A 22,873-nucleotide genomic window follows, 5' to 3' on the forward strand; every position below is an offset into this window, starting at 1 on the left:
TACAGATGTGAGAGTTGGACCACAAAGAGGGTTGAGCGCCGCAGAATTGATGCTTTTGAACCGTGGTGTTGGAAAAGACTCTTGAGAGTCCCTTGGACTGCAAGGAGATCCAACCAGTCCATCCTAAAGGAGATCAGTCCTGAATATTCATTGGAAGGACTGATGCTGAAGCTGAAACTCCAATCCTTTGGCCACGTGATGCAAGGAACTGACTCATTGGCAAAGACCCTGAAGCTGGGAAAGATTGAGGGCAGGAGGAGAAGGGGGTGACAGAGGATGAGATGGTTGGATGGCATCACCGAGTCAATGGACATGAGTTTGAGCAAGCTCCAGGAGCTGGTGAAGGACAGGGAGGCCTGGCGTGCTGCAGTCCATGGGGTCACGACGAGTTGGACACCACTGAGTGACTGAACGATAGCTTACCTTACCCCAAGTCCCATCTTTGAGTTCTTCTTTGGGGTTGTCTTCTTGTATTCCGTCCCCCCACGTCCACCCACAAATACAACGTATGAATCCCTTCCACCCTGCCTCTCCTATTCTGCTATAATGATGTTTCCTTCTGTGACTTCTCATCAGCACCAAAATCCGTTCCCCTCTCTCCCCGAGGGCAGCATTTTCCCGTGGTCTCTCTGCCCAACGGCTGCGTCTTCACACCGTCCGCATCAATCACAAGGTCAGCGGGTGCAGTGGAGCCTTGCAGCTTCTGTCGTTTGCGGCCTTTGAAACAGAACCCGTCATCTGACATCCGTTGTCTGGCGATCACGTCTGCTTCTCCCGGCTTCCCCTCGTTGGCTGCGGTCTCTGCAACTTCTCATCACACACTGGTTCTGGGACGATCGTTCCTTCCCCAAGTTTTACGGAAGCTCTTCTCTGAGTTTCCATCTCTTCCTGAGTGCTGAACCCTGAGCTCCAAGCCGGGAACATCTGGAATCGCATGGTGTCTCAAGAGAACCTGTTCCACGGTGACTATGTTCTCAATATAAAAAAGGAAGACCGGACCACCACACCTCGATTCTTACGTGAGCGGAAAGCTAGAAACCCACAGACATGTGTGCCTGAGCTAAGTCACTTCGGTCATGTCCGATCCATAGCTGTTTACGATCGGGATATTCTTGGCTGGGTTCCCGGAGGCTGGTTTTTTCCTGGGGAGACAGATGCTGGGAGCAGAACCTTCTTTTTCTTTTCTTTCTGTTGGCCGCTCCGCCCGGCATGTGAGATCTTAGTTCCCTGACCAGGGATTGAACCCGTGTACCCTGCAGTGGACGTGCAGAGTCTTCACCACTGAACCACCAGGAAAGACCCGCCCCCCAATCCAGAATGTTCTGTCAGCTTTCCACTCTACTCTGCAGCAGACTCCGGAAGCAGTTTTTCCCACGGAACAAATGATAACCATAAATGCTCCATCAAAAAAAAAAATTGTTTTTTTTTTTTAATATATCACAAGGTATATTTTGATATATCACAAGAGAGATATTCAAATGCTTTCCAGTGATCGTAAAAGTAAATTTAAAAAATAAATACATTCTGTATTCTTCATGATCTTTAAAGTAAAACCTCCGTTAATTTTGCCAGCGATGATGCATAGTAAACTTAAGTACCCTGAAGTACTGTTTTCATTATACTGGAAAATGAAAAACTATACTTAGAAAGCTCTGTCCCACTGGAAAAGGATGAGACAGCTGCCAACTTAACTTCCTGTGTGTTACTTCCTAATATGATGGTGTGTGTCTCTTTCATTTCTCATCCTACATAGTGCATATTCTCCTCACCCTGTCTCCCTGATGACACCCAAATTATACAGCTGGTATTCATGTACAGGGAACTCGCCTACGAGGAAAAGACTGAAGTGTGACGTGTTACTACCAAACTGTTCAGTTCAGCTCACTCACTCAGCCATATCCGACTCTTTACAGCCCTGTGGACTGCAGCCCGCCAGGCCTCCCTGTACATCACCAGCTCCCGGAGTCCACCCAAACCCGTGTCCATCAAGTCGGTGATGCCATCCAGCCATCTCATCCTCTGTCGTCCCCTTCTCCTCCTGCCCTCAATCTTTCCCAGCATCAGGGTCTTTTCAAATGAGTCAACACTTCGCATGAGGGGGCCAAAGTATTGGAGTTTCAGCTTCAACATCAGTCCTTCCAATGAACACACAGGACTGATCTCCTTTAGGTTGGACTGGTTGGATCTCCTTGCAGCCCAAGGGACCCTCAAGAGTCTTCTCCAACACCACATATCAAAAGCATCAATTCTTCGGTGCTCAGCTTTCTTTATAGTCCAACTCTCACATCCATACATGACCACTGGAAAAACCATAGCCTTGACTAGACGGGCCTTTGTTGACAAAGTAATGTCTCTGCTTTTTAATATGCTGTCTAGGTTGGTCATAGCTTTTCTTCCAAGGAGCAAGTGTCTTTTAATTTCATGGCTGCAATCACCATCTGCAGTGATTTTGGAGCCCAAGAAAATAAAGTCTCTCACTGTTTCCATTGTTTCCCCATCTATTTCCCATGAAGTGATGGGACTGGATGCCATGATCTTAGTTTTCTGAATGTTGAGTTTTAAGCCAACTTTTTCACTCTCCTCTTTCACTTTCATCAAGAGGCTATTTAGTTCTTCTTCACTTTCTGCCATAAGGGTGGTGTCATCTGCATACTGGAGAAGGCACTGGCGACCCACTCCAGTACTCTTGCCTGGAAAATCCCACGGACAGAGGAGTCTGGTAGGCTGCAGCCCTAACAGTCGGACATGACTGACGCGACTTAGCAACAGCAGCAGCATCTGCATATGTGAAGTTATTGATATTTTTCCTGGCAATCTTGATTCCGGCTTGTGCTTCATCCAGCCCAGTATTTCTCATGATGAACTCTGTTGTAAATTGTCACCCTGATTATTTAACTTTTACGCACAGTACCAAACTGCAAGAAGTCCAAACAGATACAACCTTGGGGTAACAACAATAAGAATATGCCTTTTATATTTCATCAGCAGGAACATATATCAGGGATCTATATAAATATGGGTTTTAGGAGAATGAAGGTTCCTCAAAAAAAAAAAAAAACTAAAAATAATACCACCGTATGACCCAGTAATTCCACTCCTGGTTATGTATCTAGAGAAAATGAAAACACTAATTCAAAAAGACACATACATTCCCATGTTCACAGCAGCACTTTTTACAACGGGCAGGACATGGAAGCAACCTGTGTCCATCAACAGAGGAATGGAAAAAGGAAATGTGGTACATGGATACACAGTGGAATATTACTTAGCCATGAAAAAGGATTATGCCATTTGCAGTAACATGGACGGAGCTAGAGATGATCGTACTCAGTGAAGGCAGACAGACAGACATCCTATGATATTTCTTATATGTGGCGTCTAAAAGGTAAAACAAATACATATACTAAGACAGAAACACACTCGCAGAGCTAGAGAATAAACTAGGGGTGACCAGTGGGGTGAGGGAATGGGGGAGAGGAGAGATAAGGGTCAGGGATTAACAGATACAAACTATGTATAAGGGGGCTTCCCTGATAGCTCGGTTGGTAAAGAATCTGCCTGCAGTGCAGGAGACCCCGGTTCGATTCCTGGGTTGGGAAGATTCGCTAGAGAAGAGACAGGCTACCCACTCCAGTATTCTTGGGCTTCCCTTGTGGTTCAGCTGGTAAAGAGTCCGCCTGCAATGCGGGAGACCTATGTATAAAGGCTTCCCTAGTAAAAGGTCTGACTGCCAAATCAGGAGATGCAAGAGATGCAGGTTCCACTCCTGGGTTGGGAAGATCCCCCGGAGAAGGAAATGGCAACCCACTCCAGTATTATTGCCTGGAGAATCCCATGGACAGAGGAGCCTGGCGGGCCACAATTCATGGGGTCGCAAAGAGTCAGACATGACTAAGCACGCAGCACACACACACACACACACACACACACACACACAATGCATAAGGTAAATAAGCTACAAGGACAGTTCAACATAGGGGATATAGCCAATATTTTACAATAACTATAAATGGACTATAATCTATAAAAATTTCGAATCACGATGTACACACCAGAAACTAATATAACGTTGTAATCAGTGATACCTCAATAAAAAATTCTGGGTTTTCAAGTAGCCGGAGTTATATATGGTCTTCCTGCTCAAGCCTACCCTGAGAAGTGACCAGAATGGCTCACGAGAAAAGTATAAGTGCCTTCCTCAGCCATGCCCTCATTAGGGAAAACAAATAAATTGGACACAGGGAACAAATTAAGGGGTTGACCCTGGCGTCTGATAGAGTTGGGTCCCAAAAATTCTCTCCAGTGAGTGACCGCTGAATGGACAGACCCCGGTTCGTGAAGGAGCAAGTAACACAGGAGTAACCAAACTTTCCCTATTTCTTACGATCCACCCTCCATTTTTTCTGCTCATTTACAGTATGTTCATACTTTAGACAGACAGGAGACATCGCCACTTAGCCTAAATATTCACAACCCTATACCATACTCCGACTTAACAAGACAGATAAAGCAGCAATTTTACCGCTGAAAGATTTCCCACGCAAATACACTTGAGTGTTTTGTCCCTGTAACGCTGTCTAGCAGATACACAGAAGCGTTACTTAGTGGGGGAAAAAAATGTCAAAGCAGCTGGAAAAAATCCAGAAACAATGGCTTGTGTAAAATCTCACAGAAGCTGGCTTTAAACGCTTCCAAGTACCTCATGGAGAAGGCAATGGCAGCCCACTCCAGTACTCTTGCCTGGAGAATCCCATGGACGGAGGAGCCTGGTAGCCTGCAGTCCATGGGGTCTCGAAGAGTTGGACACGACTGAGCGACTTCACTTTCACTTTTCCTTTCATGCATTGGAGAAGGAAATGGCAACCCACTCCAGTGTTCTTGCCTGGAGAATCCCAGGGAGGGGGAGCCTGGTGGGCTGCCGTCTATGGGGTCGCACAGAGTCGGACACGACTGAAGGGACTTAGCAGCAGCAGCAGTACCTCATTAATACGGGTAGCAGGCGTCCCAAAGCCAGTTCACGAAGAAACCTAAGAAATATGATCTGAAGATTGTAAAAACCCTGAAAAGCTTGTTTCCCAAAAAGCAATGTGGAACTTAAAATGCTGTCTGTATTTCTAGCAGCAAATTTACTAAGACACCAGCCCAAATATTTAGCTTCGTATGGTACAGCGTTTGCTTGTCTGGAGTGACAAGAGAAAAAAAAAAAAAGGTTATTTTACGGAGAAATGATAAGTAAAGGAATTCACTGTTTGTTGTTTGCATTTGCCATTTACTCTCATGTACCAAAAAGTCTGCTAGCAAACGCAAATATAGTATTACTGAGAATGAGATCCAGACCTACTTATCTTGGCGGTCAGAGTTAATGTGGGTTTTTCAAACCATAATTTCAAATTTTCTGAATCAATCATTCATCTGTACTTTTTTTTTTTACGATGGAAATTATTAAATGCTATGAAAAGCGGCAAAGACAAAAAAAAAAACAAAACCCTGTGTTTATCTAAATGATATAGTCATTCCTTATTTTTCCATTGGGCATGTGTTCCTGAAACTGTAAAGTCACACACTCCAGCAACCTGAAAGATGTCTCCAGAATTCAAGGTCAACTAAATTATCAGATGGATCGAGGAAAGTGGACCTGAGTGTTTGAATACAGACAGCACATTTTAGTTCCTAAAAGTGGGGCATTTATTCTATTTCCAGGAAAACACTGGCCCTGATACACAGCAGACATACATGATCCGGGTACTGCACTGACTCTGCATGCCCATCTAGTGGAGTATTTAGAACGGCTGTGATGCTTTAACAGAAATGAAGAAGGTGATGCTCATAATCTGAAAACAGACCTTGAGGATCAAAACACGAAATGTGGGGAAAGCTTCCAGCCATGATCCTTTAACCTCCAGGCAACACAGCAAGAGCATTATGTTGTTTCTGCACTCCACACCCAACACTGGCACATTGGACAATGTTAACCGATCCTTAAGATTTTTTTTTCCGTTAAGAAAAAACAACTCTTTATTGAATACTGCTTCTGCTTTATGGTTTGGGTTTTTTGGCCCAGAGGCATGTGAGATCTCGGCTCCCCCCACCAGGGATGAACCCTGCACCCCCACCTCACCTCTGCATTGGAAGGGAAAGTCCCAACCACTGAAGTGCCAACGGTAACTGATTATGACTGATGGCATTTGAGAAGAAGACCTGTCTCATGAAAAACAAAAATCTGCCAACAGACAAAAATCTTTTAAAAAAAAGAAGTTTCCTGAGTGCAAAACCGCAGCCACAGTCTATGAAAGGTTTATGTATTTATTTCTCTTACTGCACTAATACAGACACTGTTATTTCAATAGTCTTGCCACATCCCCCTTGACATCTGCCAAAGCGAAAATGAAGGCAGATGGTGGTTTCTGAGTTTATACATGACGAGGCGTGTTGAGCAAGTCCTAGGCTCCTTGTCTCTTTAAAAATATGATTTCCTCACGCTTGTACATCATTAACCGGAGTGTAACTTGGTACAGCCAGTACGGAGAACAGGATGGAGGTTCTTTAGAACTGAGCTACCATTTGATGCAGCAATTCCACTACTGGGCATACACCCTGAGAAAACCATAATCAGAAAAGATAATGTGCACCCCGATGTTCATAGACATGGAAGTAACCTAAGTGTCCACTCACAGATGAACGGATAAAGAAGATGTAGTACATACACACAATGGAATACTACTCAGCCATAAAAAAGAATGAAATAATGCCATTCACCGAGATGTGGATGGATCTAGAGACCATCATATTAAGAGAAGCAAGTTAAAGACAAGAATCATATGACATCACTTACATGCGAACTCTAAAAAATTATACAAATGAATTTACAAAACAGAAATAGCCTCGCAGATATAGAAAAGAAACTTATGTTTACCGAAGGGCAGGGAGGGATAAATTTGGAGGTTAGGATTAGCAGATACACACTAGTATATATAAAACAAAAAATAAGGACCTTATACATACTGATCTACATTCAGTATCTTGTAATACTGGAAAATATATATATACATGCATATATATGTAATATGTAATAACCTATAATGGAAAAGAATCTAAAAAGTATATATATGTATGTGTATATATATTTGGTTAATATATATTCTTACTCATATATATATACTTTTTCAGATTTTTTCCATAATGGGTTATTACATATCACATATACATGTGTGTGTGTGTGTGTGTGTATATATATATATATATATATATAGTCATATATATTGAGAGTCCCTTGGACTGCAAGGAGATCCAACCAGTCCATCCTAAAGGAGGTCAGTCCTGGGTGTTCACTGGAAGGACTGATGTTGAAGCTGAAACTCCAATATTTTGGCCACTTGATGGGAAGACTCATTGGAAAAGACCCTGATGCTGGGAAAGATTGAGGGCAGGAGGAGAAGGGGACGACAGAGGATGAGATGGCTGGATGGCATCACCAACTCGATGGACATGAGTTTGAGCAAACTCTGGGAGATGGTGATGGACAGGGAGGCCTGGCATGCTGCAGTCCATGGGGTCGCAAAGAGTCAGACATGACTGAGCAACTGAACTGAAGTGAATATATTCTTATATGTCTATTCTTATACATGCACACACACATATACATATACACACTTTTTCAGATTTTTTTCATTATACGCTATTACATATTCCATATATATGTGTGTGTATATATATGTATATATTCAGTTACATATATATTGTTACACATATATATATATACACTTTTCCTATTTTTCCCATTATAGGTTATTACATATTCCATATATATGTGTATGTGTATATATATATTCAGTTACATATATACTCTTATATATGCTGTTACACGCATATATATACATTTTCCAGATTTTTTCCATTATGCTGCTGCTGCTAAGTAGCTTCAGTCGTGTCTCTGTGAGACCCCGTGGACTGCAGCCCACCAGGCTCCTTCGTCCATGGGGTTTTCCAGGCAAGAACACTGGAGTGGGTTGCCATTTCCTTCTCCGTTTCCATTATAGATTATTCTATATTACATATATGTGTATATATATATTCAGTTACATATATATTTTACATATATATGTATACTTTCTCAGGTTCTTTTTCATTATAGGTTATTACATATACAAGTGTGTACATACATATATATTCAGTTACATATATGTTCTTATATATAACATATATATACTTTTTCAGATTCTTTTCCACTATAGGTTATTCAGTTCAGTTCAGTTCAGTCGCTCAGTCGTGTCTGACTCTTTGTGACCCCATGAATTGCAGCACACCAGGCCTCCCTGTCCATCACCAACTCCCTGAGTCCACCCAAACCCATGTCCATTAAGTTGGTGATGCCATCCAGCCATCTCATCCTCTGTCGTCCCCTTCTTCTCCTGCCCTCAATCTTTCCAAGCATCAGGGTCTTCTCCAATGAGTCAGCTGTTCCCATGAGGTGGCCAAAGTACTGGAGCTTCAGCTTCAGCATCAGTCCTTCCAGTGAATATTCAGGACTGATCTCCTTTAGGATGGACTGGTTGGATCTCCTTGCAGTCCAAGCGACTCTCAAGAGTCTTCTCCAACATCACAGTTCAAAAGCATCAATTCTTCGGCGCTCAGCTTTCTTCATAGTCCAACTCTCACATCCATACATGACCACTGGAAAAACCACAGACTTGACTGGATGGACCTTTGTTGGCAAAGTAATGTCTCTGCTTTTTAATATGCTGTCTAGGTTGGTCATAACTTTCCTTCCAAGGAGTAAGCGTCTTTTAATTCCATGGCTGCAATCAGCATCTGCAGTGATTTTGGAGCCCCCAAAAATAAAGTCAGCCACTGTTTCCACTGTTTCCGCATCTATCTGCCATGAAGTGATGGGACCAGATGCCATGATCTTACTTTTCTGAATGTTGAGCTTTAAGCCAACTTTTTCACTCTCCTCTCTCACTTTCATCAAGAGGCTTTTTAGTTCTTCTTCACTTTCTGCCATAAGGGTGGTGTCATCTGCATATCTGAGGTTATTGATATTTCTCCCGGCAATCGTGATTCCAGCTTGTGTTTCTTCCAGCCCAGCGTTTCTCATGATGTACTCTGCATATAAGTTAAATAAGTAGGGTGACAATATACAGCCCTGACGTATTCCTTTCCCGATTTGGAACCAGTCTGTTGTTCCATGTCCAGTTCTAACTGTTGCTTCCTGACCTGCACACAGGTTTCTCAAGAGGCAGATCAGGTGGTCTGGTATTCCCATCTCTTTCAGAATTTTCCACAGTTTACAGTGATCCACACAGTCAAAGGCTTTGGCATAGTCAATAAAGCAGAAATAGATGTTTTTCTGGAATTCTCTTGCTTTTTCGTTGATCCATCGGATGTTGGCAATTTGATCTCTGGTTCCTCTGCCTTTTCTAAAATCAACTTGAACATCTGGAAGTTCACATATTGTATGTATGTATGTATAGATATATTCAGTTACATATATAAAGGATATATATAATTATATATATATTCTTTTACATATATAAGAATATATATGTAGTGTATATATGTTACATACATAACTGACTATATATACACTTTTCAGATTCTTTTTCATTACAGGTAATTACAAGATACTGGATGCAGTTCAATATATACTAGGTCCTTCTTGTTTATTTTATAAACAATAGCAGAGTTGATTTACAATGTTTCCAGTACAGAGCTAAATGATTCGGTTACATATATATCTTTTTATTTATATATATTCAGCTACATATATGTTCTTATATATATTCAGCAACACATATATTCTTATAAATATATTAAGCTACATATATATTCTTTTATATATATTTAGCTACACATGTTATTTTATATATATTCAGTTACATAATATATTCTTTTACATTCAGCTACATATATTCTTTTATATATATATTCAGCTACATATAAATCCTTATATATATATTCAGTTACATACATATTCTTTGACATATACATATGTAACTTAATCACTTTGCTGTACACTGGAAACATTATAAATCAACTCTACTTCAATAAAAAATAAAAATTAAAAAACCACCACCAACGTGATCTCTTCCTGTAGAAGGTCGATTAATGCAGACTCTGAGATCCATCATGGCCACCTCACAAAGAATGTCCTGTTCCAACAGCCCCCCCTTGCACCTAAACTGAAAGCATCAAACGGTCTCTTCCACTCTCGGTCGGGAAAGCATTCTTCAACTGTCCTCCCGTGAAGGATCACCAGAGGAACGCATCTTTAATTGCTACCCCCCAAAAATAACTGGGCAGCGGAAGACGTGGAAGAGAAAGCTTAATTTGCTGAGGATGGCGTGTGGGCTCCAAAGAGCGATGATTTATCTCTGACGTCTGGCCGCAAGCTTGAGGAGGTCAAACTCTCTTGTTTACATGCTTTGGAGTTTGTGTGATCGTACAGTTTACACAACAGCTGCTGGAGGGGCACGGAGATTTCTTTTGGAGCTTAATACTCACCGTGGACGTTGACGTACGAGGCTCCAAGGAAGAGGAAAGGAATGCTTTTTCTCATTCAGAAAAAGCAACTCCAGCCTTGTTCCAACGCCGAAAGCTCTGGACCGTCTGCCACTAGTGGGTGCTTCTCACACTTCTTGTGACACCGCTTCTCTCGGGAGGAGGCAGGATGAAGCGTGTCTGAAAGGCTGTGAATTGTCTGAGCTTATGTTGCTGTTGTTATGCAGTCGCTCAGTCGCGTCCGACTCTTTGCCACCCCGTGGACTGCAGCGCGACAGGCCTCCCTGTCCTTCACCAACTCCTGCAGCTGGCTCAAGCTCACATCCACTGAGTCAGTGGCGCCATCCAACCATCTCATCCTCTGTCATCCCCTTCTCCTCCTGTCTTTGATCTTCCCCCACATCATGGTCTAAGCTTATACTCTCTGCGTAACCCAAGTTGTCAGCAACGCCACGGGTGTTCGTTTCCCGCAGCTGTCGTGACAAAAGACCCAAAGTGAGGTTCACAAGAGAATGCAAAGTTATTCTCCTGCAGCTCTGGAATGCAGAAGTCTGAGATCAAGGGGTTGGAAGGCTTGGTTTCTTCCAGAACTTCTTGGGAAGAAGTGGTCCGTCATTTGCTCACCCTCTCACTCCCTCCACCACACCATACCCATCAGCTGCTGGTGGCTGCAGACAATCTGCAGCGTTCCTTGCTTTGTAGATGGCATCACTCCCATCTCTGTTTCCATAGTTACACACCATTCTGAGCCTTCTCCTCTGTCTTTTTTTTTTTAATTCAGAAGTGCACCATTTTTTTTTGTTGTTGCTAACTTTTTGTTTGTACTGGGGGCTTCCCTGGTGGCTCAGACAGTAAAGAATCTGCCTGCAATGCAGGAGACCCTGGTTTGATCCCTGGGTGGGGAAGATCCCGTGGAGGAGGGAATGGTAACCCACTCTGGTATTTTTGCCTGGAGAATTCCATGGACAGAGGAGCCTGGTGGGCTACTATTCATGGCATCACAGAGTCAGACACAACTGTACTTTGCCAACAAAAGTCCATCTAGTCAAAACGATGGTCTTTCCAGTAGTTATGTACGAATGTGAGAGTTGGACCATAAAGAAAACTGAGCGTCGAAGAATTGATGCTTTTGGACTGTGGTGTCAGAGAAGACTCTTGAGAGTCCCTCGGACTGCAAGGAGATCCAACCAGTCCATCCTAAAGGAAATGAGTCCTGAATATTCACTGGAAGGACTGATGCTGAAGCTGAAGCTCCAAGACTTTGGCCACCTGATGAGAAGAACTAACTCATTGGAAAAGACCCTGATGCTGGGAAAGATTGAAGGCAGGAGGAGAAGGGGACGACAGAGGGTGAGCTGGTTGGATGGCATCAGTGACACAATGTACATGAGTCAGAGCCAGCTCCAGGAGTTGGTGATGGACAGGGAGGCCTGGTGTGCTGCAGTCCACGGGGTCACAAAAAGTCAGACATGATTGAGCCACTGAACTGACTGAAGCAACTAACACACATAGCCAATTAACACTGTTATGGTAGTCTCAGACGGACAGCGAAGGGACTCAGTCACATAGACACATCTATCCATTCTCCCCCAAACCACCCCCCACCCCGCCCCATCCAGGCTGCCAGATGACATTCAGCAGAGTTCCCTGAGCTGAACAGCAGATCCTTGTCTGTTACCCATTTTTCTGAAATTCCTTATATGTGAATCTAAAAAGAAATGATAGCAATGAACTTACTTATAGAACAGGAACAGAGTCACCGACCTCGAGAATGAACTTACGGTTACCAGGGGGGAAGGGATAGTCAGGGAGTCTGGGATGGACATGGACACACTGCTGTATTTAACACGGAGAACCAGCAAGGACCTGCTGGACAGCACAGGGAACTCTGCTCAATACTCTGTAATAACCTTATGGTTCCCAGGGTGAAGGATGGGGAAGGGATAGTCAGGGAGTCTGGGATGGACATGGACACACTGCTGTATTTAACATGGAGAACCAGCAAGGACCTGCTGGACGGCACAGGGAACTCTGCTCAATGTCACGTGGCAGCCTGGATGGGAGGGGAGTATGGGGGAGAATGGATATATGTACACGTATGCCTGAGTCCCTTTGCTGTCCGCCTGAAACCATCACAACATTGTTAATCAGCTGTATTGTTTTTCAGTCGCTCAGTTGTGTCCGACTCTTTGCGATCCCATGGACTGCAGCACACCAGGCCTCCCTGTCCATCACCAACTCCCGGAGCTGGCTCAAACTCACGTCCACTGAGTCAGTGGCGCCATCCAACCATCTCATCCTCTGTCACTCTTTTCTCCTCTCGGCTACACCCCAACACAACATTAGAACTTTCTAAAAAATAGACACAAACAGTCCAATAAAAGGAGATGTGGATCTGTAAGAAAACAACTACGGAGAAAATGAGAACCAGAACGGTCCCTTGGCTTTCTCCACGTCACTTGGCAAGACTTGTCTCCATCTAAGAGAGACTGCAAGACGAGGCAGAAAGCACAGGAATGACCCAAAAGTTGTTCAGACCTTTACACACAAACGCTTGTTAAATTGCTCATAACCCCGTCGACCAGCCCTGCTCCCCACCATCGGCCACGACGTTCTATTCTTTTGGCAGGACCAAAATACACTTGAGATTTCTCATGGAAAAAGTGAGTTTAAGAAATGATCTGTTACGAGAGGTCTTGCCCACAGAGACGAACACATGAATGCTGATCAACAGGAACGGGTTCACCCGTTATCATCTGCTGAAACACCAGGGTGTGTCCTGATCACTGGCTGTTGTTGCTGTTGCTCAGTCACTCAGTCGTGTCCGACTCTTTGTGACCCCATGGACTGCAGCACGCCAGGCTTCCCTGTCCATCACCAACTCCCAGAGTTTACTCAAACTCGTGTCCATTGAGTCGGTGATGCCATCCAACCATCTCATCCTCTGTCGTCCCCTTCTCCTCCCACCTTCAATCTTTCCCAGCATCAGGGGCTTTTCCAGTGAGTCAGCTCTTCCCATCAGGTGGTCAAAGTCTTGGAGCTTCAGCATCAGCCCTTCTGATGAATATTCAGGGTTGATTACCTTTAGGAAATCAGAACGAGATTGGTTACCGAGGTTTCGTAGGCTGAGCAAATCCACCTCGTCAGCCCCAAGCCTCATGTTCAAGAAAAATCGCAAATGGTGTGCATCAAGTTTTGTTTAACATTTAACTCCGGTCTTGAATCTTCCCTGTCAAGTTTTGAGACTGCTAAATGACACAAAGAGACACAAAATGCTGGTTGCCTAATAGGAGAGAAGCCACATCTGTGATGACTCATGGATTGATCTATCTTGTTAGAGGATTCTTATAAGGATAACAGTTCATTAGCACTGCTGCTGCTGCTGCTGCTGCTAAGGCGCTTCAGTCGTGTCCGACTCTGTGCGACCCCATAGATGGCAGCCCACCAGGCTCCCCTGTCCCTGGGATTCTCCAGGCAAGAACACTGGAGCGGGTTGCCATTTCCTTCTCCAATGCATGAACGTGAAAAGTGAAAGTGAAGTCGCTCAGTCGTGTCCGACTCTTCGAGACCCCATGGACTGCAGCCTACCAGGCTCCTCCGTCCATGGGATTGTCCAGGCAAGAGTACTGGAGTGGGGTGCCATTGCCTTCTCCGTCATTAGCTCTAATCAGGTGCTTATCAGTGAGACATATGAATCCTCAGAGCCTCCAAACAAAGAGGTAGTCCCTGTTGCTTGCTGTGTGGAATTCTCGCTGATAAAGATCCTGGGTGACTCCACAGGGCATAAAGTCTGCTGTGGTTTGAAATATAAGTCATGGCGAAGATAGTGTGCCATACATAGACACAGGGGTGCTAAGGCATACATTAGAAGCTGCTGCAATATTTATGGGTGCACTGGATCCTGAAAGAAATCAGTCCTGAATATTCATGGGAAGGACTGATGCTGAAGCTGAAACTCCAATACTCTGGCCACCTGATGCAAAGAGCTGACTCACTGGGAAAGACCCTGATGATGGGAAAGATTGAAGGCAGGAGGAGAAAGGGGCGACAGAGGATGAGATTGTTGGATGGCATCACCGACTCGATGGACATGAGTTTGAACAAGCTCTGGGAGATGGTGACGGACAGGGAGGCCTGGCGTGCTGCAGTCCGTGGGGTCGCAAAGAGTCGGACACGACTGAGCGACTGAACTGAACTGATACAGTGTTTGGGGCTTCCCAGGTGGCTCAGGGGGTAAAGAATCCCCCCACAATGCTAGAGACACGGGCAGATGTGGGTTTGATCCCTGGGTCAGGAATATCCCCTGGAGGAAGGCTTGGAAACCCACTCCAGTATTCTTGCCTGGAGAATTCCATGGACAGAGGAGCCTGGAGGGCTATACAGTCCACAGGCTTGCAAAGAGTTGGACACGGCTGAAGCAATTGGGCATGTAAGTACTGCTTAAAGATTCTAGGCATTGTGAGTCTCTCATCTGAATAGACTGCAATGACTATTTCTAGCAGACTCTGCAAAAACCTGTTATCTGGACTTTTTTATCTGGACTTGACATACAATGACAAACTGTCCATCTTTCGAAGTTAGAAGAACTTTGGGGTACAGTGAAGTAAGTCTGAGATGCATGGGATGGTTAAAACTGCTGCTTGACAAAACAAAATAAGACCACACCCTTCACACACATTTAGCTCAAGGCACTGAATCCTGAAGCCAGCGGTTTCATTTCTCGTAAAGAAGCGAGGAATTCTCTTTCGCCCGAGGCGGTCACCTGTGTCATTTTAAAATTCAGCTGAGTTTGAATATGCTCTGCATTTTTTTTTTTCTTATTTTATTGCTGAATCAAAGGATAGTTGATGTACCATGCTGTGTTAGTTTTGGGCGTACAGCAAAGGGATTCAGTTATACGTATATATGCATATTCGCTTTCATGTTATTTTCCATCATAGGAGATTACATGGTATTGATTATGGTTCCCGGTGCTATGCAGCAGGTCTTGCTGTTTATTTCATTAGTATGTATAGTAGTGTGTATCTGCGAATTCCAAACTCCTAATTTTTGCCACCCTTTTGTCATTTGGTAACCATACGTTTGTTTTCTACGTCTGTGAGTCTGTTTCTGTTTTCTAAGTTGCTTTGTATTACTTTTTTTTCAATTCCACATATAAGTGATATCACATGCTATTTGTCTTTCTCAGTCTGACTCGCTTCACTTAGCAACGATCATCTCTAGGTTCATCCAGGTTGCTGCAAATGACGTTGTTTCATTCTCTTTGACGGCTGAGAAGCCACCTGAGTGTCCATCGATATATGAATGGATCAAAAAAAGAATAAAAAGGTGCGGTACATTTCCACGGTGGAATATTACTCAGCCATAACAAAGGAATGGAATCAGCCTCTGCCTTCTTTACGTGAACTGCGAATGTTACAGGAAAGGGGACCCCCTTCCAGGGTCCGAGAGTGGGATCTCGCCTAACGCTCAGAAATTGTCCTGGGAGACACAGGAGCTGCCCAAGCAGGAGACTTTACTGGGGAGGGGCGCCCGGATGGAGAGCCTTAGGGTAAGAAACCGGGAGAACGGCTCTGCCTTGCAGCTTGCGGTCCCAGGTTTTACGATGACAGGATTAGTTTCTGGGTTTTCTCTGGCCAGTCATTCTGACCTGGGGTCCTTCTAGGCGGTACACGCATGGGTCGGCCAGGAAGGATGCCCGAGAGAAGGCTTTTGGGAAATGCTAAGACACACCGCGTCTCCTTCTGACCCTTCCTGAACTCTCCCAGTGGGGGGTGGCTCATTCCGAGCTCCTTCCCAGGAGGACCTCCTGCCGTAAAATTAACTCACGCGCATGGTTACTATGGTAACTGGCCAGGGTGAGTGGTCTCAGCCAGCGTGCATCCCTGAAACAGGAACACAGATTTTTATGAACCTCACAGCCCCGAGGGTTGCCACGACCAGTTCCTCCAAATGCCGTGACCGTTAACGGGGAGAGGGAAAAGGTGTTGCTTCCTCAGCAGTGAAGGCAGAAGGACACACGGAAACTTCCTGGGGCCCTTTAGGAATTTCTGTGTGGCATCAAGGGTGTCTGCATTCTGCACGTCTGGCCAGCTTGGCTGCATCCTCTCTCCCATTTTTTCAGATCCTTCACTTAATCCGTATTTGGACATTGCCGATGATGTTTCAGGAAGACTGCAGAATATTATTAGAGCGCATGTATTTTGCAGTAAAAATTATCATTTATTTGGCTCTGTACACACACAGACACATTATGAAGGTTCATTTTCGGTGTCTTGACTGGCCCACAAAGTGCCCAGATATTTGGTAAAACATGATTCTGCATGTGTCTGGTATACAGTGTTTCTGAATGAGATTCACACTTTTTTATTTTTCACATTGAAGTGTAGTTTATTTGTAATGTTGGCATCCCTGGTGACTCAGATGGTACAGAATCTGCCTGCAACGCAGGAGAGCTGGGTTCTATCCCTGGATCAGGAAGAGGGACCCCTGGAGGAGGGAACGGCAACCCGCTCCAGAATTCTTGCCTGGAGAATCCCATGGACAGAAGAGCCTGGTGGGCTACAGTCCACAGGGTTGCAAAGAGTCGGACACGAGTGAGTAACACTTCCATTTTCACTGTACTTTCAGAGATGACTTACAACGTTGTATTAGTTTCCAGTGTACAGCAGAGTGGTTCAGTTACACATATATGCTTTTTCAGATTCTTTTCCACTAACAGGTTATTCAGCTCAGTTCAGTCGCTCAGTAGCGTCCAACTCTTTGTGACCCCATGGACTGCAGCACGCCAGGCCTCCCTATCCATCACCAACTCCCAGAGTCCACCCAAATCCACGTCCACCAAGTCGGTGATGCCGTCCAATCATCTCATCCTCTGTCGTCCCCTTCTCCTCCTGCCCTCAATCTTTCCCAGCATCAGGGTCTTTTCCAATGAGTCAACTCTTCGCATCAGGTGGCCAAAGTATTGGAATTTCAGCTTCAACATCAGTCCTTCCAATGAACATCCAGGACTGATCTCCTTTAGGACGGACTGATTGGATCTCCTTGCAGTCCAAGGCACTCTCAAGAGTCTTCTCCAACACCACAGTTCAAAAGCATCAATTCTGTGGCACTCAGCTTTCTTCACCGTCCAACTCTCAAATCTGTACATGACCACTGGAAAACCCATAGCCTTGACTAGTCGGACCTTTGCTGGCAAAGTGATGTCTCTGCTTTTTTAACGTTACAGGATATTGAATGTAGCTCCCTGTGCTGTACAGTAGGGCCTTGTGGGATGAGATTAACATTTCAACCAGGAGACTGAGTAAAGCTGAGCGCCCTCCCCAGGGCGGGTGGGCCTGCTCCAATCAGCTGACAGCCTGCTCCTAGAGTGCAGAGGAGGGACACACTGCTATGGATCTGGGCACTCGGGCAAAGGAGGATGTGATACAAGATGCCAGGGAGGAACCTCCTGTGCTCCCAACGCAGGGGATATGGGTCTGATCCCTGGTTTGGGAACATTCCACATGCCATGCAGCAACCTAGCCTACGCGTCACAGCTACTGAGCCCAGGCACCCAGACCTGGTGCTCCACAACCAGAGAAGCCACCGCAATGAGAAGCCCATGCACAGCAACCAAGAGTAGCTCCTGCTCGCCACAACCAGAGAAAGCCCCCGAACAGCAGCAAAGACCCAGTGCAACCAAAAACAAAGAAATAAAAATTATAAGACAAAAATAAAATCCACGAGGGCATGGCTGGCATATTGAGCCAACTCGCTTCACTTCTGCACTACATTCCATTGCGCAATTTCACACTCAGTACATCCCACTCTCCTGCCCACAAACACGCAGGTTGTTTGCAGGTTTCAATATCAGACACATGACTCCTGAAAACAGGCTAACACATGGACACACAGGCCAGGGATTCTCCAGAGATTCCACCCACGAGGGCAACTTCAAGGTCACCTTCGGCTTTTCACGATGGCGCCCGATGGACTCCCAAAGCGACTGTACCAACGTATAGTACTGGTGGCAAGGGACGAGTGTGGTCACTGTTTGCACATGTATCAATAGAGCGTTTTAGCCACGGGCAGAGGGCTTCCCTGGTGGCTCAGAGAGTAAAGAACGTGCCTGCAATGCAGATGACCTGGGTTCGATCCCTGGGTCGGGAAGACCCCGCTGGAGAAGGGAATAGCTACAAAGTCCAGTCTTCTTGCCTGGAGAATCCCCTTGGACAGAGGAGCCTGATGGGCTCTAGTCCATGAGATTGCAAAGAGTCAGACACGAATGAGCAATGAACATTTTCATGTTCACAGTAGCTACTCACGGATACCATACTGAGTGATACCAACTGAGATTATCATCTCAGCTTGAGCACACATCCCAGCTGCTCTTAAGTCTTTGATGCGTCTTGTGCGGGGACGTTCCGGCCAGGGGAAGGATGAACACCATGGAAACCTCCCGTGGGTGAGCGCTGGATGGCGTTCAAGCAACAGACATAAAAACACCAACAGCAAGGAAGCGAAAAATGAAAACAGGAGTACCTTGGGAGGCAGGTGTTGAAGATGGCGGAGGACCAGTTTGGCAAGGAAGCTGGACCCGTCACTCACCACTTGGAAGCAATCCACCCAAGCAGGAACACCTGGATTGGATGAGTAATTGAAAGGAGAAGTTAGCTGCGACCTCGATAAGTTGACAAAATTCTGGGGCGTCTTTGTCAAAGCAGTTCGCATTACTCTCACCAAGACAGCCCCTGACTTCTTAAGTGGTTCCATCTCTTGGGCTTCCCTGGTGGCTCAGCTGGTAAAGAATCTGCCTGCAGTGCAGGAGACCTGGGTTCAGTCTCTGGGTTGGGAAGATCCCCCTGGAGGAGGAAATGACAACCCACTCCAGTGTTCTGGCCTGGAGAATCCCATGGATTGAGGAGCCTGGTGGGCTATACAGTCCATGGGGTCGCAGAGAGTGGGACATGACTGAGTGACTCACACTTTCTTTTCCTGCACCTCCAAAGCTGCATCCCAAAGAAAGTTCCAAAGATAGCAAGCTGCGTCCCAAAGTAAGTTTCTCATTTTCAAACACGATTGGTTCACTTTTTAACGGGTTACTCACCTACGTGATTCCTCTTTTGGGAAGCCTGATTGTTCTTGTCTTTTGCTCAGCTAGAAAATGTAAAATAATTGGAAGAAAACATGAGACTATGCACACTGTTGGTATTGTTTAGTCTCTAAATCGTGTCCCACTCTTTGCGACCCCATGGACTGCAGCCCACCAGGCCCCTCTGTCCGTGGGATTCCCCAGGCAAGAATACTGGAGTGGGTTGCCATTTCCTCCTCCAGGGGATCTTCCCGACCCAGCAATCATACCCGGGTCTCCTGTATTGCAGGCGGATTCTTTACCATCTGTGCCAACAGGGTATGTGCATATAAATATACTGTAGACTTCTATAGCTATCCTATAAAGCTGGTGTAGGAGCAGGCATACATAAACATATATAGCAATTTGGGGTAATTTTACAGGATTTAGCTCTTTCATATCTGGCCTTTTTAGAACTTCTAGGGAGCACCATGTCTGGGATAAGTGGATTTGTGCCCTGACTATGAAGAACATTAGACTGGTGTACAGAATTTTCTTGGGTATCCATGTACCTTTGTGGCTGAAGATGTTGTTCAGTCGCTCAGTTGTGTCCGACTCTTTGTGACCCCATGGACTGCAGCACGTCAGGCCTCCCTGCCCATCACCATCTCCCGGAGCTTGCTCAAATTCATGTCCATCGAGTGGGTGATGCCATCCAACCATCTCATCCTCTGTCGTCCCCTTCTCCTCCCGCCTTCAACCATTCCCAGCATCAGGGTCTTTTCCAGTGAGTCGGCTCCTCATACCAGGCATCCAAAGGATTGGAGCTTCAGCTTCAGTTCTTCTAGTCCTTCCATTCAGGACTGATCTCCTTTAGGATGGATTGGTAGGATCTCCTTGCAGTCCAAGGGACTCTCAAGAGTCTTCTCCAATGCCCCTGGGGGCTTCGATTATCCTCGGAAACCCTTGGCTGGTGAGAAGAGGCAGCTTCCTTTTCCGTCCAAAGGGCATCTGTGAAACAGCTTGATTTGTAGTGAATGCAAAACCATCTCAGCGAGAGGCAAAAAATAGAACCTTAAAAAAAAAAAAGTGGATTTCAGTTCCGAGGATGCTCTGACCTCCTGACAATCTGAGACATGATGTCATAGGCTGATCATCCCACTCAGCGTCTGAGGTTTCGACGTCTCCATAGAAAATCACTGATCTTGACCTCCTAGATCATAGACTACAGGTATCAAGTATGTTTGTGCAAGACGGGGCTGTCAGAAAACTCGTGCACGTGTGCAGCGGGCTTGGCTCGGATGCGGGACAAACAGGCTGTCTAGACACGGCCCCCTCAAAAGCTACAGAGGGCCAACTGTTGCTGAAATAGTCTGAGTCCCTTTGTGGAGATCACAGGCAGTATGTCTGCCGCGGAACCCCATGGGTTCTGGGTATTGTGCTGTGCTGGGTTTTGTCCAAGTAGCTTGGGACATGGAGCAGCAACTTTCAGTCCTCTCTCGTCCAGGCAGGCGAGTGGGAAGGTGTTTCCTGCCTGAAGGTGGCAGATGGTGGGATGTCTGGGCCTCCATAATCATGGGAGCCAACTTCTCATAAGAGATTCTGTCTCTCTCTGTAGACAGATGGTTGGATAGACAGATATGATGGATGGAGAGATAGATATGATGGATGAATGGGTACCTAAATAGGTAAAAAGACAGCTAGACAGATGATAGGTAGGTGTTGCAGAGTCGCCAAGTTGTGTCCAACTCTTTGCAACCCTGTGGACCGCAGCACGCCAGGCCTCTCTGTCCATCACCAACTCCCGGAGCCTGCTCAAACTCAGGCCCATTGAGTCGGTGATGCCATCCAACCATCTCATCCTCTGTCGTCCCCTTCTCCTCCTGCCCTCAATCTTTCCCAGCATCACGGTCTTTTCCAATCAGTCGGGTCTTGACATCAGCTGGCCAAAGTACTGGAGTTTCATTTTCAGCATCAATCCTTTCAATGAATACTCAGGACTGATCTCCTTTAGGATGGACTGGTTGGATCTCCTTGCAGTCCAAGGGACTCTCAAGAGTGTTCTCCAGCACCACAGTTCAAAAGCATCAATTCTTCAGCGCTCAGCTTTCTTTATGGTCCAACTCTCACATCCATTCATGACTACCGGAAAAACCATAGCTTGACTATACAGACCTTTGTCTGCAAAGTAACGTCCCAGCTTTTTAATATGCTGTCTAGGTTTGTCAAAGCTTACCTTCCAAGGAATTCAAGCAGAAACCTTAAGAAACAAGTAGGTGCTCCTTGTTTGTGGCATTGGGATGACACCTTTTCCTGCAAAAGTCTCAAACGGAAGATTCCACAGACATCATCTCGTGATGCTTTTCCACCTTTCAGACACCTCGTCTGCAATGCTCACGCCACCTCTGACAGACCCCAGCTGTTGCCATCAACAGGCGTGTCTGTAAAGAAATCTCTTTTTCCCTGTATTAGTAGTGTTAGTCGCTCCGTTGTGTCCAACTCTTTGTGACCCCATGGACTGTAGCCCGGTAGCCCGCCTGCTTCCTCTGTCCGTGGGATTCTCCAAGCAAGAACACTGGACCTGGTTGTCATGCCCTTCTCCACAGGATCTTCCCGACCCAGGGACTTTTTCCCTGTAAATAGCATCACACAGCCCCACTCTGCACAGCTTTCACGGGTCTGAGTCATCTCCTTTTGGAAACCTCGGTCCATTCCTCTTCCTTCTGCAAAGTGTGCAGGCCGCCGTGTCCTCTCCCTGCCAAGCTTCCACAAACTGAGATAATCCTAATTGCTAAATGGATTACCGTAAATACCCATTTCCCAAGAACTTAAACCCGGATGGCAGCCCTGAAGGCCGAGGCGCCTTCCAGAGGGACGGCATCATGGATGATTTAGGAGAAGCATTAAGGAGATGACTGATGGGGAAACATCTCCAAGAAGTGAGCTGAGAGGATGCAGGCGGATCGTAGAGGTGGCCGTGGCATTAGGAAGGAGACAAAACATGGAGAGCAAGGGTCGTCTCTAGGGTTCGTGGGCATCTCGGGTCCCTGAGACGAGATATGTAGATATCAGATGATAGGCAGGTAGGTAGATGACAGATACATATGATAGGTAGATAGATAGACAGGTAATAAGACAGATGATTGGTAGATATGATAGGTAGGTAGACAAACAGACCCACAGAGAGATACACAGATAGGTAAGATTAATGACAGTTAAGGTGAAAAACAGGTATGATACACAGGTGAGGCAAAGTGAAAGTCACTCAGCCGTGTCTGACTCTTTGCAACCCCGTGGACTATACAGTCCATGGAGTTCTCCAGG

The 22,873-nt window shown here is 45.6% G+C and overlaps 1 protein-coding gene across 1 annotated transcript in view; it reads right to left on the reverse strand.

Annotated features, from left to right (window-relative positions):
* Positions 1 to 22,873, reverse strand: part of LOC145537809 (matrix-remodeling-associated protein 5-like) — a 103,780-nt gene that overhangs the window by 70,852 nt on the left and 10,055 nt on the right. Inside the window, exon 6 of the mRNA XM_081568681.1 lies at positions 19,021 to 19,118. The gene's annotated coding sequence lies outside the window, so the exon portion shown is untranslated. The remainder of the gene's footprint in view (positions 1 to 19,020; positions 19,119 to 22,873) is intronic.

This window comes from Giraffa tippelskirchi, chromosome Y, assembly GCF_054371585.1.
Source record: "Giraffa tippelskirchi isolate mGirTip1 chromosome Y, T2T-mGirTip1v1.2.pri, whole genome shotgun sequence".
NCBI lineage: Eukaryota > Metazoa > Chordata > Mammalia > Artiodactyla > Giraffidae > Giraffa > Giraffa tippelskirchi.